Below are 20,000 nucleotides of genomic sequence, written 5' to 3'. Positions count from 1 at the left end.
GTCACGTCACAGGTTGTCATAGGTCAGTATCAAATGAGTTTGAAATTATTATTTGCAGCACAAATTAGGGTTCTTAGGATGTTTTTAAATCCCTAAAACTGTCAGAAAAGGATAAGGCCTAAGAGATTTCTTAACCTGTAATGAAAGGAAAAAACACCACCATTAGCAACAACAAAAACAATAACAATTTAAAATACAGATTTTTTTTTCCTGATTATTAAAGGGATGATTAGGTCTCTCTCTCTCTCTCTCTGCCAGACAGCCCCTCCCTACAGTCCACACACACTGTCACAGTCACCAACCCCCTCACACTCCCCCTCCCTCTCCCCCTCCCTTCCCTCACACAGACAGGGTGGCCAGAGTGAGATCATGTCAGTTGAGAAGTCTGACAGTTTTTTAATTTTCTTTTATCCATACAGTGTTGTAAAGTCGTGAAACTATGCATATTTCCTCAGAATGATTTGATCTTTGTATAAAAAAATGCTTTTAAGTGTTTGGAAGCTGCAATTTAAACATACAAGACAATTAATGTTTCCCTTTTTACTGTCATTTCAAAAATTCACCACGACAAAACCGTTCAAGCTAACCAAAATCCGTTCGCAATTTAAGTTCCTCAATGGTTTTTCTTCATGTAGACAAAGTTTGGTGTGTATAGTGTACTTCCCCTGTGAGGAGTATGCATTAATTCACAACTGTAAAATCTCAAAAATACACATTCAAATCAAAATAGCCGACTTCCTGTTGATCGTAGCTTATGATTGTGAATTAGAAAGTTGTCCGTCTTGATTAGAACAATTTATGTACCAAGTTTTGTGTCTGTAGCTAAAACTAACCCCCCCACTTTTGACAAAAGGTGGCGCTATAGCGTGCCTCCTTCACGCCCTTTTAAAAGCTTTTGCCATTGTCTAGCTATCAATAATACCGATATGTATTTTGAGTTTCATGTAAGTCTGAGCTTGTTGTCTGCCTCAAACTCACCATAACAGAACATTCAAGTTTGACACGTTGCCATGGCAATGCCATATTAGATATCAATATCCCCACAACAGATTTACATCGGCCGTGTTTTGTCATTATTCTGATGAAGTTTTAAGGAAATCGAGTAAAAATAAGATGCTAAATTCAAAACATTTTGAAAATGACTCACTTCCTGCTGCCAGTTGGTGGCGCTATAACGTTGACTCTTAATAGTCACATATATACGATCTGTATCATACAATGAACAAACCAATCAAGTTTGATCAAATTCAGGAAATGTATGTGGACGTTATTAGACATTTCCTGTTTCTCATTTCTCGCCATAATTTCAACGCCTCACCACGGGCAAACCGTTCGAGATATCAAAAATCCCCTCGCAATTTTTCATCCCCAATGTCTTGAGATCATGTTCACCGAGTTTCGTGACGAACGGGTTGAAAACCTCAGAGGAGTATTTCAAATTCCAGAGCATGCTTTTTTTAAACAGCCCTGAATAGTTGACTTCCTGTTGGGCGGAGCCTAAGACATAAAGTGTGAAAGTTGTTCGGCTTAATGAGATCTATAAGTGTACCGAGTTTCATATAAATACATGCAAGTGTGTGTGAGCTATGGTTCAAGATTTCTGAAGGTGTTCCAGGGGGCGCTGTAGAGTCCCTGTGCCACGCCCGGGTCCCAGCCTCTGCAGCGTCCTGATGGCCGCAGATTCCAATGTGTGTGCCAATTTTCAAGAGTTTTTGAGCATGTTAAGGCCCCTAAAAACCCCCGGAAGGTTTAATAAAAAATAAAAAAAATAATAATAAGAAGAATAATCCTTAGAAGAACAATAGGGCTCTTCGCCCCTTCGGGCTTGAGCCCTAATAATCCTTAGAAGAACAATAGGGCTCTTCGCCCCTTCGGGCTTGAGCCCTAATAATTAAAGCTGCAAGCAGCGATGAACGGGCCCTCGCACCCGGGCGAACCGCCATCGTGTGGCTTTAGTAAAAAGGTGAACGTTGAGAAATATGCATTTAATGTCCTGAATATAAGTGGAATATATCAAAGTATATCCCATATATGTGCCAATCTTACCGTTGCCAGCAGGTGGCGCTATCATTATAATGGAATATTGGCCTTCAGATGTGTTCAGGCCAGGACTCTGATCAAACATGTGAAGTTTGCGGAAGATTGAACATTTTATGCTTGAGTTACAATAACTTCTCTTGCTGTGGCAAGATATCAAATTTTGTCATGGCGCCATGGAAACGCCCTTTAACAAAAACTCAAGATCTCCAAAAGTTAACATTGCACAGGCCTTTAGATTAGACAGACCACAAAATATATGTTAATCTCAAAAAAATTATAGGAGTAGTTTGTCGCAGCGTAAAACATGTCACTTCCTGTTGCCAATAGGTGGCGCTAAGACTATAACTGAATGTGGGCATGTAGATCTGTTAAGGGCAGAAGTTTTATCTAACATGTGAAGTTTGGGGCAGATTGGACATTGTATGTCTGAGTTACAGCAACTTCCTTTTTCATGGCGAAACATCGAAATTTGTCAGGCCGCCATGGACACGCCCTTTAACGAAATCTAAAGATCTTCGCAATTTAACATCGCAAAGGGCTTAAGATTACACTGACCAGGTTTGGTGTTGATCTGACTAAATCTCTAGGAGGAGTTCGTTAAAGTACAACCCCTGAAAATGGCAAAAACAACGCCAATTTTGCAGAGAAAATTCTAAATAACCAACTTCCTGTTGGGATTCAGATTTCGTACCAAGAGACGTTTTTGTAGGTATTGGTGTGTTACAGATGTATACCGATTTTTGTACATGTACGTGAAACATAGCTCGAGGCGCACTCTGTTGAATGTGTATAGGTGGCGCTATCGAGCCATTTTACCACACCTGATGGAATTTTGGCCTTCAGATGTGTTCAGGCCAGGACTCTTATCACACATGTGCAGTTTGGGGAAGATCGGACATTTTATGCCTGAGTTATAGCATATTTTATTCCCATGGCGAGACATCGAACTTCGTGACGCCGCCATGGACACGCCTTTTAACGAAAACTCAAGATCTTCACAACTTAACATTGCACAGGCCTTTAGATTAGACTGACCACAATAAATACATTGATGTCATAAAATTTCTAGGAGTAGTTCATCGCAGTGTAAAATATGTCACTTCCTGTTGCCAATAGGTGGCGCTATGACTATAACTGAATATGGGCATGTCAATCTGTTCAGGTCAGGAGTCTCATCAAACATGTGAAGTTTGGGGCAGATTGGTCATTGTATGTCTGAGTTATAGCAACTTCCTGTTTCATGGCGAATCATCGAAATTCGCCAGGCCGCCACGGACACGCCCATTAACGAAAACTCAAAAGCTTCGCAATTTAACATCGCAAAGGCCTTCAGATTAGGCATACCAAATTTGGTGTTGATCTGAATGAATCTCTAGGAGGAGTTCGTTAAAATACAACGCATGGAAATGACAAAAATGACACAAAATTTGCTCATAATATTAGTAATAACCGACTTCCTGTTGGGTTTCGGATTTTGCTCCAAGAGACTTTTTTGTAGGTATTGGAGAGTTACATGAGTATACCGATTTTCATACATGTACATGAAACGTAGCTCGAGGCGCACACCGTTGAACGTGTATAGATGGCGCTGTTGAGCCATTTTGCCACACCCACTTCTGAAACCCATATCAGACGTAAATTTTCGCCAGTTCTGAGGTGTGTGCAAAGTTTCATGACTTTTCGAGCATGTTTAGGCCCTCAAAAATGCGATTCATTTTGGAGAAGAAGAATAATAATAATAATAATAATAATAATAATAATAATAATTAAAGCTGCAAGCAGCGATGAACGGGCCCTCGCACACGGGCTCACCGGCAGCGAGTGGCTTTAGTAAATAGGTGAACGGTGAGAAACATGCATTTAAACTCATAAATATAAGTGGAATATATCAAAGTTTACTCCATATTTGTGCCAATCTTTGTGTTGCCAGCAGGTGGTGCTCTCATTATAATGGAATATTAGGCCTTCAGATGTGTTCGGGGCAGGACTCTTATCAAACATGTGAAGTTTGGGGAAGATCGAACAAATTATGCCTGAGTTACAACAACTTCTCTTGCTGTGGCGAGACATCAAAATTTGTCATGACGCCATGGACATGCCCTTTAACAAAAACTCAAGATCTCCACAAGTTAACATTGCACAGGCCTTTAGATTAGACTGACTACAAAAAATACATTAATCTCAAAAAAATTCTAGGAGTAGTTTGTCACAGCATACAACATGTCACTTCCTGTTGCCAGCAGGTGGCGCTATGACTATAACTGAATATGGGCATGTAGATCTGTTAAGGGCAGAAGTCTTATCTAACATGTGAAGTTTGGGGCAGATTGGACATTGTACGTCTGAGTAACAGCAACTTCCTTTTTCATGGCGAAACATCGAATTTTGTCAGGCCGCCATGGACACGCCCTTTAACAAAACCTCAAAATCTTCGCAATTTAACATCGCAAACACCTTTAGATTTAACTGACCAAGTTTGGTGTTGATCTGAATATATCTCTAGGAGTAGTTTGTTAAAGTACAACCCTTGAAAATGGCAAAAACAACACTAATTTTGCAGAGAAAATTCCAAATAACTGACTTCCTGTTGGGATTCGGACTTCGTACCAAGAGACTTTTTCGTAGATATTGGTGTGTTACATGTGTGTATCGATTTTTGTACATGTACTTGAAACATAGCTCGAGGCGCACTCCGTTTAAAGTGTATACGCACTCCGTTGAAAGTGTATAGGTGGCGCTATTGAGCCATTTTGCCACACTCGATGGAATATTGGCCTTCAGATCTGTCCAGGCCAGGACCCTTATCACACAAGTGAAGTTTGGGCAAGATCGGACATTTTATGCCTGAGTTATAACATCTTTTATTCCCATGGCGAGACATCGAACTTCGTCACGGCGCCATGGACACGCCTTTTAACGAAAACCCAAGATCTTCACAACTAAACATCACACAGGTCTTTAGATTAGACTGATCACAAAAAAGACATTGATGTCATAAAATTTCTAGAAATAGTCTGTCACAGTGTAAAATATGTCACTTCCTGTTGCCAACAGGTGGCGCTATGACTATAACTGAATATGGGCATGTCGATCTGTTCAGGTCAAGAGTCTCATCCAACATGTGAAGTTTGGGGCAGATTGGACATTGTATGTCTGAGTAACATCAACTTCTTTTTTCATGGCGAAACATCGAAATTTGTCAGGCCGCCATGGACACGCCCTTTAACGAAACCTCAAGTCCTTCACAATTTAACATCGCAAATGGCTTTAGATTACACTGACCAAGTTTGGTGTTGATCTGAATAAATCTCTAGGAGGAGTTTGTTAAAGTACAACCCCCGAAAATGGCAAAAACAACACCAATTTTGAAGGGAAAATTCAAAATAACCGACTTCCTGTTGGGATCCGGATTTCGTACCAAGAGACTTTTTTGTAGGTATTGGAGTGTAACATGTGTGTACCAATTTTTGTACATGTACGTGAAACATAGCTCGAGGCGCACTCCGTTGAAAGTGTATAGGTGGCGCTATAGAGCCATTCTGCCACACACGGTGGAATATTGGCCTGCAGATCTGTTCAGGCCAGGACTCTTATCACACATGTGAAGTTTGGGGAAGATCGGACATTTTATGCCTGAGTTATAACATCTTTTATTCCCATGGCGAGACATCGAACTTCGTCGCGGCGCCATGAACAAGCCTTTTAACGAAAACCCAAGATCTTCACAACTGAACATCGCACAGGCCTTTAGATTAGACTGACCACAAAAAAGACATTGATGTCAAAAAATTTCTAGGAGTAGTTCTTCGGAGCATAAAATATGACACTTCCTGTTGCCAATAGGTGGCGCTATGACTATAACTGAATATGGGCATGTCAATCTGTTCAGTTCCAGAGTCTTATCAACCATGTGAAGTTTGAGGCAGATTGGACATTGTATGTCTGAGTTCTAGCAACTTCATTTTTCATGGCGAATCATCGAAATTCGCCAGGCCGCCACGGACACGCCCATTAACGAAAACTCAAAATCTTCGCAATTTAACATCGCAAAGGCCTTTAGATTAGGCATACCAAATTTGGTGTTTATCTGAATAAATCTCTAGGAGGAGTTCGTTAAAATACAACGCATGGAAATGACAAAAATGACACAAAATTTGCTCATAAAATTAAAAATAACCGACTTCCTGTTGGGTTTAGAATTTTGGTCCAAGAGTCTTTTTTGTAGGTATTGGAGAGTTACATGTGTATACCAATTTTCATACATGTACATGAAACGTAGCTCGAGGCGCACACCGTTGAACGTGTATAGGTGGCGCTGTTGAGCCATTTTGCCACACCCACTTCTGAAACCCATATCATATGTACATTTTCGCCGGTTCTGAGGTGTGTGCAAAGTTTCATGACTTTTTGAATATGTTTAGGCCCTCAAAAATGCGATTCATTATGGAGAAGAAGAATAATAATAATAAATATAGCTGCAAGCAGCGATGGCGGGCTCAAGCCACCAATGCCATCGCCACCCCGGTGGCATCAGGTAAACTGTGCCCAGCGGCCACATGCATTCACAATATCCCTCTGGCTGTGAGGTTTTAAGGGATATGGCAGTTAAAGGGTTAATCCGAATCATCTAGACTTTAAAATCACATTCACAGAACAATATATATATATATATATATATATATATATATATATATATATATATATATATATATTGTTCTGTGAATGTGATTTTAATATATATATATATATATATAACTTTAGTAACACTTTACAATAAGATTCCATTTATAGATGGTTTCATCGGGCGCACGCGCCTGGACCTAAGTTAACTTCCGGTCTGTGTTGTGTATATCGGTCTGGCTGCGGTGCCATCTACAAACGCAGTTAAAGCCAAGGTGATGAGTAGACTGAAGTTGGGCTCAGGTGGTTGTGCTGCGGGATGTGTTTCCCATACATTTATTTATTTTTGGAGACTCGCCACAATTTTAAAACTGATCAATTTTCAAAAAGGCTTCGTTAAATAAACATGAGTAACGTAACGTTACGTAACGTACTGCACGTTTAATAATAATAATTCCTTACATTTATGTTTAAATATCAAAACGAGGCACGGGTGTTTTTATATCGCTGTATTTCTAAAAGAAGACTTGCATGTTATATGCCTGATAAAGCAGCATGTGAGGGTACCAGCTCTGCTTTGTTTACAGCTGTTACTGGGGAAACTTCTTGCGCTTTATGTCTATGCTTTAAAACATCTCCTGCTGGCAAATAATGAATTAGCATTTTCATTAAGTCCGCCTGATCCACACAGAAAACACATTTTGTTTGTTATCAAAAAATATCTACTCTAGAGGGACTTGGCTGTTGTTATTTATTCTATTCGGAGTCTACCGGAAGTTAAGTTAGGTCCACAAAAGCGCTCACGCGCATTAACGTTTGTTTATGTTGATGCCGTTGAAACCGTCTATAAACATTATGTTAACATGAACAATATTTATATAGCATTCATTCAACATTGTTTTATTGTGATTTTTTTCCAAGCACATTTTACCAATTCCAAACCATATAAATCTTAATAACTACCATTATTTTTTATTTAATCATTTATGAGTGCTATACAATAGTCCAGGAAAGCTGGAAAAAAAAAACAGGTCAAGAAGAACTGACAAAAAGAATTGCAAAATAATTAGGAATTAATGTGAAGATTAATTTTTTGTCAATTCTGCAAGACAGACTTTTCAAGAAAGGAGGTGGAATAAAAATGAGCTCCTAAATCTTAATCCCGGATTCTGGAAGATATATATTCCTCAAACCATCGAACAAGAGGAGGTGGTGCTGGTCCTTCACGAGTCACTCTAATCAGTTCATAAAGCCTATATATAAAGTCTTAATATATAGTATTTCACAATACTTCATGGTATTCTAATTAAATAATTTTTTGGAATCTTAGATCTCTCAGAACCTGACACATTGTAATTCTGAGACTCCAGGAAAGTGGCAGTTCTGTAAAATGTTGGCGCTGGAGACTAAATGCTCCCTGATAGTTTCACACCTAATTCACTTAACACACACACAAACACACACACACACTACCCACTGTGACAGAGGGACAGAGTGACATCAGATGTATGATAGTTTTTTAATTTTCTATCATCCATATAGTGTTGTATAGTCATGAAACTATGCATATTTCCTCAGAATGACTGGTCTTCTATGTGTAAATTTTTTTGAAGTGTTTAGAAGCTGCACTTTAAAAAAATAAAAGACATTTACTGGTTACTTTTTTACTGTTATTTCAAAAAATCACCACGACAAAACCATTCAAGCTATCCAAAATTAATTTGCATCTGTTCTGTAAGATAAATTCTTTAAACAGTGGTAAAAGAGGATGTGGTGCTGATTCTTCAAGAGTCACTCAAAACATGTCTGTCCATAAAGCCTATAAAGAATTATTCTTAATATACAGTTCACAATATTTCAGCTTGTTATTCTAATTAAGTGAGGGTCATTTTATCAGTAAAATACATAAAATTCATATTATTTTTCTTTGAAAGATTTCTATAAATGATTTAAATCATACTTGTTTCTACAATAATTATTTAAAAGTAATCCTATAGCTCCATCTGGTGGCCATTATTGGTACTAAGAATTGCAAGCTTCATTTATAAGTTATGATAGTTTTAATTTTATGCTGGCTCTTGAAAATGATAAAGCTATGAAACTTAGTGGGCTTCCTTCAAATGATGACTTCTACGTATATAAAAAATTATGAAGAGTTTGGAATGAAAAAATTTAAAGATATAGTAAAATAACTATTGTATTTTTTTTATGTTACTTTAATAAATCGCTATGACCACACCATTTAAGCTATCCTAAACCCATTCGCAATTTAACATTTTCAGTATATTGGCTTCATGTTAAAAAAAGTTTGGTGTGAACTACTTGTGTCTTCTTGGAGGAGTATGAAATCATTTACAGGCTGATTTGATCATAAATCCACAATGGAATTTCTGAGTTCTTTATCAATCTGTGTTGTTGTTTGTTTATTTTTATTTTTTTATTTTTCATAGGAAGATAACTGATCCTTTACTCTCCTTTTTAATAAATGTGCTTATAAACCAAAAACAAGCTATTTATAGCTGTATTTATAAACTGCTTACTACTGACTATTAATATTGGGACAAGGCTTTATAAAGCATGAACTGACTATTTACTTTTTGAGTTTGAAATTATTATTTGCAGCACAAATAAGGTTTTTTAGGATTTTTAAAAATCCCTAAAACTGTCAGAAAAGGATAAGGCCTATTTCTATGTGAGTGGCTACATTTATTTGTTTTTATAACTATAATGCATAAACTATGAAATTATACAAAATGTATAAAAAAGTACAACAGTTATTGTTTTCCAATGTTTTTTATTAATTTTTTTTTTTTTTTGATTTACATTTAAAAAAATTAGCCTACTGCAATCATTCTAAACAGCTTGAATAAAACCTGTTAATATTTATTATAGACCACTGTAACTGTGTATAATCTAACAAACAAGTTTATTATGAAAATAAAAGTGTGTACACCAGAAAAATTGGACGATAAAGAAATTGCTAACAATAGTATAATAGATCATGTTTTATGTTTTTAGGCGTTTAGATGCAGAAATGGACAAATAAAATGTAAAATAAAATGTAATTGATTTAATTAAATATAGATTAATTCTTGTTAGAGCAAAATAATAAATACATACGTACACACATTAAAAAAGCAGACAAGATGAATGAGTTTCATTTTTTATATAGATTAAAATTGAAGACAGAAGCAGCTGGTATATGCGGTCACTTAATATTCAAATCCAGTAGATCCACTTCAGATTTATTTCTCAACAGTTTATGTTCAATTGGCTGTTTCGCGGTGTCAAATAGTCTTGCACACTTAAACGAGTCACAAACACCTGCATTTAGCTCTTGTAGTGTTACAATGGGTTTATTGTGTGCATTTGTGGTAATATTTTATTTAAAAAAGCTCTTAAACAAGAATAAATTCGTTTGTTTTGAGCTCGACACTGTACGCGCTGATCGGAGGCGTGATTTCAGATAGGCAGCCACAAATATTTCATTTTCACACAAACAGTTCAAAAACATCTGAATTTAGCTCTTGGTGTGTTCTAATTGGTTGATTGTGTGATATCGCTGTAATAATTTATTTTTAAAAGCTTTAAAACAGGAATAAATTCGTTTTTTCTGAGCTCTTTACTCCAGACGCTCGTGATCACAGCGGTGATTCATCTCTCCTATTTCTCACGTATCTCTGGCCAGAAATAATTTATCCATGAGCCCTGAACCGGTAATAATCAGATATGTTGGTTTAGCTTGTCAGTGTGAATTAAATCTAAGTATGTATTTGTATTTTTAACCGATTTAAAAGTGAAAGTAAAAGTTCGGGAATTGAACCTGTAGGGGCGCTATTTCTCTCAGACAATGGAAGTCTGAAGCACATATACTCAAACAGAGGGACAGAGTGAGATGAGATGTCTGACAGTTTTTTAATTTTCTGTTATCCATACAGTGTTGTAAAGTCGTGAAACTATCCATATTTACTCAGAATGACTTTTTTTCTGTATGAAAAAAGGTTTTGAAGTGTTTGGAATTTAAAAATGCAGGACAATTAATAATTCCATTTTTATTGTCATTTAAAAAAATCACCATGACAAAACCGTTCAAGCTATCCAAAATCCATTGGCAATTTAAGTTGTTTAAAATGTTTTGGCATCATGTAGACAAAGTTTGGTGTGTATAGTGTTACTCTCCTCTGAGCAGTATGCATTAATTCACAGCTAAATGTAAAAAAAAAATCCACATTCAAATCAAAATAGCTGACTTCCTGTTGATCGTAGCTGATGACTGTGAATTAGAAAGTTGTCCGTGTTGATAAGAACAATTTTTGTACTGAGTTTGGTGTCTGTAGCTAAAACTAACCCCCCCACTTTTGACAAAAGGTGGCGCTATAGAGTGCCTCTTCCACGCCCTTTTAAAAGCTTTTTCCATTGTCTAGCTATCAAGAATACTGATATGTGTTTTGAGTTTCATGTAAATCTGAGGTTGTTATCTGCCTCAAAATCACCATAACAGAATATTCAAGTTTGACACGTTGCCATGGCAACAATATATAAGATATCAATATCCCCACAACAGATTTACATCGGCCATGTTTTGTCATTATTCTGATGAAGTTTGAAGCAAATCGAGTAAAAATAAGATGCTGAATTCAAAGCATTTTGGAAATGACTCACTTCCTGCTGCCAGTTGGTGGCGCTATAACGTTGACTCTTAATAATCACATATATACGATCGGTATCATACATCGAACAAACCGATGAAGTTTGATCAAACTCAGGCAATGTATGTGGATGTTATTAGGCATTTCCTGTTTCTCATTTCTCGCCATAAGTTCCACGCCTCGCCACGGGCAAACCGTTCGAGATATCAAAAATCCCCTCGCAATTTTTCATCCTCAATGTCTTGAGATCATGTTCACCGAGTTTCGTGGCGAACGGGTTGAAAACCTCAGAGGAGTATTTCAAATTCCAGAGCATGTTTTTTTTAAACCGCCCTGAATAGCTGACTTCCTGTTGGGCGGAGCTTATGACATAAAGTGTGAAAGTTGTTCAGCTCAAAGAGATCTATAAGTGTACTGAGTTTCATATAAATATATGCAAGTGTGTGTGAGCTATGGTTCATGATTTCTGACTGCGTTCCAGGGGGCGCTGTAGAGCCCCTGTGCCACGCCCGGGTCCCAGTCTCTGTGGCGTCCTGTTGGCCGCAGATTCCAATGTGTGTGGCAATTTTCAAGAGTTTTTGAGCATGTTAAGACCCCCAAAAACCCCCGGAAGGTTTAATAAAAAATAAAAAAAATAATAATAAGAATAATCCTTAGAAGAACAATAGGGCTCTTCGCCCCTTCGGGCTTGAGCCCTAATAACAATTTAAAATACAGATTTTTTTTCTTCTTCTGATTATTAAAGGGATGATTAGGTCTCTCTCTCTCTCTCTCTCTGCCAGACAGCCCCTCCCTACAGTCCACACACACTGTCACAGTCACCAACCCCCTCACACTCCCCCTCCCTCTCCCCCTCCCTTCCCTCACACAGACAGGGTGGCCAGAGTGAGATCATGTAAGTTGAGAAGTCTGACAGTTTTTTAATTTTCTTTTATCCATACAGTGTTGTAAAGTCGTGAAACTATGCATATTTCCTCAGAATGATTTGATCTTTGTATGAAAAAATGCTTTGAAGTGTTTGGAAGCTGCAATTTAAACATACAAGACAATTAATGTTTCCCTTTTTACTGTCATTTCAAAAATTCACCACGACAAAACCGTTCAAGCTAACCAAAATCCGTTCGCAATTTAAGTTCCTCAATGGTTTTTCTTAATGTAGACAAAGTTTGGTGTGTATAGTGTACTTCCCCTGGGAGGAGTATGCATTAATTCACAAAAGAAAATTCCCAAAACTCCATATTCAAGTCAAAATAGCCAACTTCCTGTTGGTCGTAGCTTATGACTGCGAATTAGAAAGTTGTCCGTCTTGATAAGAACAATTTATGTACCAAGTTTGGTGTCTGTAGCTAAAACTAATCCCCCCACTTTTGACAAAAGGTGGCGCTATAGAGTGCCTCTTCCACGCCCTTTTAAAAGCTTTTGCCATGGTCTAGCTATCTTTAATACTGATATCTGTTTCGAGTTTCATGTAAATCTGAGCTAGTTATCTGCCTAAAAATCACCAGAACAGAACATTCAAGTTTGACACGTTGCCATGGCAACACTATATTAGATATAAATATCCCCACGACAGATTGTCTTCGGCCGTGTTTTGTCATTATTCTGATGAAGTTTGAAGCAAATCAAGTAAAAATAAGATGCTGAATTCAAAGCGTTCTGAAAATGATTCACTTCCTGCTGCCAGTTGGTGGCGCTATAACTTTGACTCCTAAAAGTCACATATATACGATCGGTATCATACAACGAACAAACCAATTAAGTTTAATCAAATTCGGCAAATGTATGTGGATGTTATTATACATTTCCTGTTTCTCATTTCTCGCCATAATTTCAACGCCTCGCCACGGGCAAACCGTTCGAGATATCAAAAATCTCTTCGCAATTTAGCATCCCCAATGTCTTGAGATCGTGTTCACCGAGTTTTGTGGTGAACGGGTGAAGTTCCTCAGAGGAGTATATCAAATTCCAGAGCATGTGTTTTTCATAAAACCCTAAATAGCCAACTTCCTGTTGGGCGGAGCTTATGACATGCAGTGTGAAAGTTGTTTGGTTTGATGAGTTATATATATGTACCAAGTTTCATATGTATATGTGCAAGTATGCATGATATATGGCCCTCGGTACTACAGGGGGCGCTGTAGAGCCCCTGTGCCACGCCCGTGTATCAGACTCTGCCCGGCCCTAATGGCCGCAGGTTCCAAGGTGTGTGCCAATTTTCAAGAGTTTTTGAGCATGTTAAGGACCCCAAAAGCCCCCGAAACCTTAGAAAAAAATTAGAAGAATAAAAAAAAAAAAAAAAAAAAAAAAAATAATCCTAAGGAAAACAATAGGGCTCTCGCCCTCCAGGCTTGAGCCCTAATTAAAGCTGCAAGCAGCGATGAACGGGCCCTCGCACCCGGGCTCACCGGCAGCGAGTGGCTTTAGTTAATAGGTGAACGGTGAGAAATATGCGTTTAAACTCATAAATATAAGTAGAATATATCAATGTTTATTCCATATATGTGCCAATCTTCCTGTTGCCAGCAGGTGGCGCTATCATTATAATGGAATATTGGCCTTCAGATGTGTTCAGGGCAGGACTTTTATCGAACATGTGAGGTTTGGGGAGGATTGGACATTTTATTCCTGAGTTACAACAACATCCTATTTCATTGCGAAACAATGAAATTTGTCAGGCCGCCATGGACACGCCCTTTAACGAAACCTCAAGATCTTCGCAATTTAAGATCGCAAAAGGCTTTAGATTACACTGACTAAGTTTGGTGTTGATCTGAATAAATATCTAGGAGGAGTTCGTTAAAGTACAACCCCTGAAAATGGGCAAAACAACACTAATTTTGCAGAGAAAATTCCAAATAACTGACTTCCTGTTGGGATTCGGACTTCGTACCAAGAGACTTTTTCGTAGATATTGGTGTGTTACATGTGTGTACCGATTTTTGTACATGTACGTGAAACATAGCTCAAGGCGCACTCCGTTTAAAGTGTATTCGCACTCCGTTGAAAGTGTATAGGTGGCGCTATTGAGCCATTTTGCCACACTCGATGGAATATTGGCCTTCAGATCTGTCCAGGCCAGGACCCTTATCACACAAGTGAAGTTTGGGCAAGATCGGACATTTTATGCCTGAGTTATAACATCTTTTTATTCCCATGGCGAGACATTGAACTTCATCACGGCGCCATGGACACACCTTTTAACAAAAACTCAAGATCTTCACAACTAAACATCACACAGGTCTTTAGATTAGACTGACCACAAAAAAGACATTGATGTCATAAAATTTCTAGGAGTAGTTTGTCGCAGTGTAAAATATGTAACTTCCTGTTGCCAATAGGTGGCGCTATGACTATAACTGAATATTGGCATGTAGATCTGTTCAGGTCAAGAGTCTTATCCAACATGTGAAGTTTGGGGCAGATTGGACATTGTATGTCTGAGTTACAGCAACTTCCTTTATCATGGCGAAACATCGAAATTTGTCAGGCCGCCATGGACCCGCCCTTTAACGAAAGCTCAAGTCCTTCGCAATTTATTATCGCAAAGGGCTTTAGATTACACTGACCAAGTTTGGTGTTGATCTGAATAAATCTCTAGGAGGAGTTCGTTAAAGTACAACCCCTGAAAATGGCAAAAACAACAGCAATTTTGAAGGGAAAATTCAAAATAACCGACTTCCTGTTGGGATCCGGATTTCGTACCAAGAGACTTTTTTGTAGGTATTGGAGTGTTACATGTGTGTACCAATTTTTGTACATGTACGTGAAACATAGCTCGAGGCGCACTCCGTTGAAAGTGTATAGGTGGCGCTATAGAGCCATTCTGCCACACCCGGTGGAATATTGGCCTGAAGATCTGTTCAGGCCAGGACTCTTATCACACATGTGAAGTTTGGGGAAGATCGGACATCTTATGCCTGAGTTATAACATCTTTTATTCGCATGGCGAGACATCGAACTTCGTCGCGGCGCCATGAACAAGCCTTTTAACGAAAACTCAAGATCTTCACAACTGAACATCGCACAGGCCTTTAGATTAGACTGACCACAAAAAAGACATTGATGTCATAAAATTTCTAGGAGTAGTTCGTCGCAGCGTAAAATATGTCACTTCCTGTTGCCAATAGGTGGCGCTATGACTGTAACTGAATATGGGCATGTCAATCTGTTCAGGTTCGGAGTCTCATCAAACATGTGAAGTTTGGGGCAGATTGGTCATTGTATGTGTGAGTTATAGCAACTTCATTTTTCATGGCGAATCATCGAAATTCGCCAGGCCGCCACGGACACGCCCTTCAACGAAAAGTCAGGATCTTCGCAATTTAACATCGCAAAGGCCTTTAGATTAGGCATACCAAATTTGGTGTTGATTTGAAGAACTCTCTAGGAGGAGTTCGTTAAAATACAACACATGGAAATGACCAAAATTACACAAAATATGCTCATAATATTAAAAATAACCGACTTCCTGTTGGGTTTAGAATTTCGCTCCAAGAGTCTTTTTTGTAGGTATTGGTGTGTTACATATGTGTGCCAATTTTCGTGCATGTACGTGAAACATAGCTGGAAGGCTGTTGATTTTCTTGGTATAGGTGGCGCTGTCGAGCCATTTTGCCACACCCTCTTCTGAATCCTATATCAGACGAAAATTTTCACCAGGTTTGAAGCGTGTGCAAAGTTTCATGACTTTTTGAGCATGTTAAAGCCCTCAAAAATGCGATTCATTCGGGAGAAGAAGAAGAAGAAGAATAATAATTAAAGCTGCAAGCAGCGATGAACGGGCCCTCGCACCCGGGCTCACCGCCATCGTGTGGCTTTAGTAAAAAGGTGAACGTTGAGAAATATGCATTTAAACTCATAAATATAAGTGCAATATATCAAAGTTTATTCCATATGTGTGCCAATCTTCCTGTTGCCAGCAGGTGGCGCTATCGTTATAATGGAATATTGGCCTTCAGATGTGTTCAAGCCAGGACCCTTATCACACATGTGAAGTTTGGGCAAGATCGGACATTTTATGCCTGAGTTATAACATCTTTTATTCCCATGGCGAGACATCGAACTTCGTCATGGCGACATGGACATGCCTTTTAACAAAAATTCAAGATCTTCACATCTAAACATCACACAGGTCTTTAGATTAGACTGACCACAAAAAAGACATTGATGTCATAAAATTTCTAGGAGAAGTTTGTCACAGTGTAAAATATGTCACTTCCAGTTGCCAATAGGTGGCGCTATGACTATAACTGAATATTGGCATGTAGATCTGTTCAGGTGAAGAGTCTTAACAAAAATGTGAAGTTTGGGGCGGATTGGACATTGTATGTGTGAGTTATAGCACCATCATTTTTCATGGCGAATCATCGAAATTTGTCAGGCCGCCATGGACACGCCCTTTAACGAAACCTCAATTCCTTCGCAATTTAACATGGCAAAGGGCTTTAGATTACACTGACCAAGTTTGGTGTTGATCTGAATAAATCTCTAGGAGGAGTTCGTTAAAATACAACCCCTGAAAATGACAAAAACAACACCAATTTTGCAGGGAAAATTAAAAATAACCGACTTCCTGTTGGGATTCGGATTTCGTACCAAGAGACTTTTTTGTAGCTATTGGTGTGTTACATATGTTTACCGATTTTCGTACATGTATATGACATGTAGCTCGAGGCGCACTCCATTGAAAATGTGTAGGTGGCGCTATCGAGCCATTTTGCCACACCCTGATGGAATTTTGGCCTTCAGATGTGTTCAGGCCAGGACTCTTATCAAACATTTGAAGTTTGGGCAAGATCCGATATTTTATGACTGAGTTACAGCAACTTCTACTCCCATGGCGAGACATCGAACTTTGACATGGCGCCATGGACACGCCCTTTAACGAAAACTCAAGATCTTCTCAATTTAACATCGTACAGGCCTTTAGATTAGACTGACGACAAAAAAGACATTGATGTCAAAAATTTCTAGGAGTAGTTTGTCGCAGCGTAAAATATGTCACTTCCTGTTGCCAATAGGTGGCGCTATGACTATAACTGAATATGGTCGTGTCAAACTGTTCAGGACAGGAGTCTCATCCAACATGTGAAGTTTGGGGCAGATTGGTCATTGTATGTCTGAGTTATAGCAACTTCCTGTTTCATGGCGAATCATCGAAATTCGCCAGGCCGCCACACACAGGCCCTTCAACGAAAACTCAAAAGCTTCGCAATTTAACATCGCAAAGGCCTTTAGATTAGGCATACCAAATTTGGTGTTGATCTGAATTAATCTCTAGGAGGAGTTCGTTAAAATACAACGCATGGAAATGACAAAAATGACACAAAATTTGCTCATAATATTAGAAATAACCGACTTCCTGTTGGGTTTCGGATTTTGCTCCAAGAGACTTTTTTGTAGGTATTGGAGAGTTACATGTGTATACCGATTTTCATACATGTACATGAAACGTAGCTCGAGGCGCACACCGTTGAACGTGTATAGGTGGCGCTGTTGAGCCATTTTGGCACACCCACTTCTGAAACCCATATCAGACGTAAATTTTCGCCAGTTCTGAGGTGTGTGCAAAGTTTCATGACTTTTCGAGCATGTTTAGGCCCTCAAAAATGCGATTCATCTTAGAGAAGAAGAATAATAATAATAATAATAATAATAATAATAAACGGAGCAATTCCAAGAGGGTCCTCACACCATCGGTGCTCGGGCCCTAATAATAATAATAATAATAATAATTAAAGCTGCAAGCAGCGATGAACGGGCCCTCGCACCCGGGCTCCCCGCCAACGAGTGGCATTAGTAAAAAGGTGAACGGTGAGAAATATGCATTTAAAGTCATAAATATAAGTGGAATATATCAAAGTATATTCCATATACACTGTTCCAATCTTCCTGTTGCCAGCAGGTGGCGCTATCATTATTATGGAATATTGGCCTTCAGATGTGTTCAGGCCAGGACTCTTATCGAACATGTGAAGTTTGGGGAAGATCAAATATTTTATGCCTGAGTTACAACAACTTCTCTTGCTGTGGCGAGACATCAAATTTTGTCATGGCGTCATGGACACGCTCTTTAACAAAAAATCAAGATTACCACAATTAAACATTGGACAGGCCTTTAGATTAGACTGACCACAATAAAAATACATTCATGTCAAAAAATCTCTAGGAGTAGTTTGTCTCAGCGTAAAATATGTCACTTCCTGTTGCCAGCAGGTGGCGTTATGGCTATAACTGAATATCGGCATGTAGATCTGTTAAGGGCAGGACTCTTATCTAACATGTGAAGTTTGGTGCAGATTGGACATTGTATGTCTGAGTTACAGCAACTTCCTTTTTCATGGCGAAACATCGAAATTTGTCAGGCCGCCATGGACACGCCCTTTAACGAAACCTCAAGATAGTCGCAATTTAACTTCGCAAAGGCCTTTAGATTACACTGACCAAGTGTGGTGTTGATCTGAATAAATCTCTAGGAGGAGTTCGTTAAAGTACAACCCCTGAAAATGGCAAAAAACAACACCAATTTTGCAGAGAAAATTCTAAATAACTGACATCCTGTTGGGATACGGATTTCGTACCAAGATACTTTTTTGTAGATATTGGTGTCTTACATGTGTGTACCGATTTTTGTACATGTACGTAAAACATAGCTCCAGGCACACTCCGTTGAAAGTGTATACTCACGCCGTTGAAAGTGTATAGGTGGCGCTATCGAGCCATTTTGCCACACCTGATGGAATTTTGGCCTTCAGATGTGTTCAGGCCAGGACTCTTATCACACATGTGAAGTTTGGGGAAGATCGGACATTTTATGCCTGAGTTATAACATCTTTTATTCCCATGGCGAGACATCGAACTTCGTGACGGCGCCATGGACACGCCTTTTAACGAAAACTCAAGATCTTCAAAACTTAACATCGCACAGGCCTTTAGATTAGACTGACCACAAAAAATACATTGATGTCATAAAATTTCTAGGAGTAGTTCATCGCAGTGTAAAATATGTCACTTCCTGTTGCCAGTAGGTGGCGCTATGACTATAACTGAATATGGGCATGTCAATCTGTTCAGGTCAGGAGACTCATCAAACATGTGAAGTTTGGGGCAGATTGGTCATTGTATGTCTGAGTTATAGCAACTTCCTGTTTCATGGCGAATCATCGACATTCGCCAGGCCGCCACGGACACGACCATTAACGAAAACTCAAAAGCTTCGCAATTTAACATCGCAAAGGCCTTTAGATTAGGCATACCAAACTTGGTGTTGATCTGAATAAGTCTCTAGGAGGAGTTTGTTAAAATACAACGCATGGAAATGGCAAAAATGACACAAAATTTGCTCATAATATTAAAAATAACCGACTTCCTGTTGGGTTTAGAATTTTGCTCTAAGAGACTTTTTTGTAGGTACTGGAGAGTTACACATGTGTACCGATTTTCATACATGTACGTGAAACATAGCTCGAGGCGCACACCGTTGAACATGTATAGGTGGCGCTGTCGAGCCATTTTGCCACACCCACTTCTGAAACCCATATCAGATGTAAATTTTCGCCAGTTCTGAGGTGTGTGCAAAGTTTCATGACTTTTTGAGTATGTTTAGGCCCTCAAAAATGCGATTCATTTTGGAGAAGTATAATAATAATAATAATAATAATAATAAACGGAGCAATTCCAAGAGGGTCCTCA

This window comes from Carassius auratus, chromosome 9, assembly GCF_003368295.1.
Source record: "Carassius auratus strain Wakin chromosome 9, ASM336829v1, whole genome shotgun sequence".
NCBI lineage: Eukaryota > Metazoa > Chordata > Actinopteri > Cypriniformes > Cyprinidae > Carassius > Carassius auratus.
Note: the sequence above shows the minus strand (reverse complement) of the source record.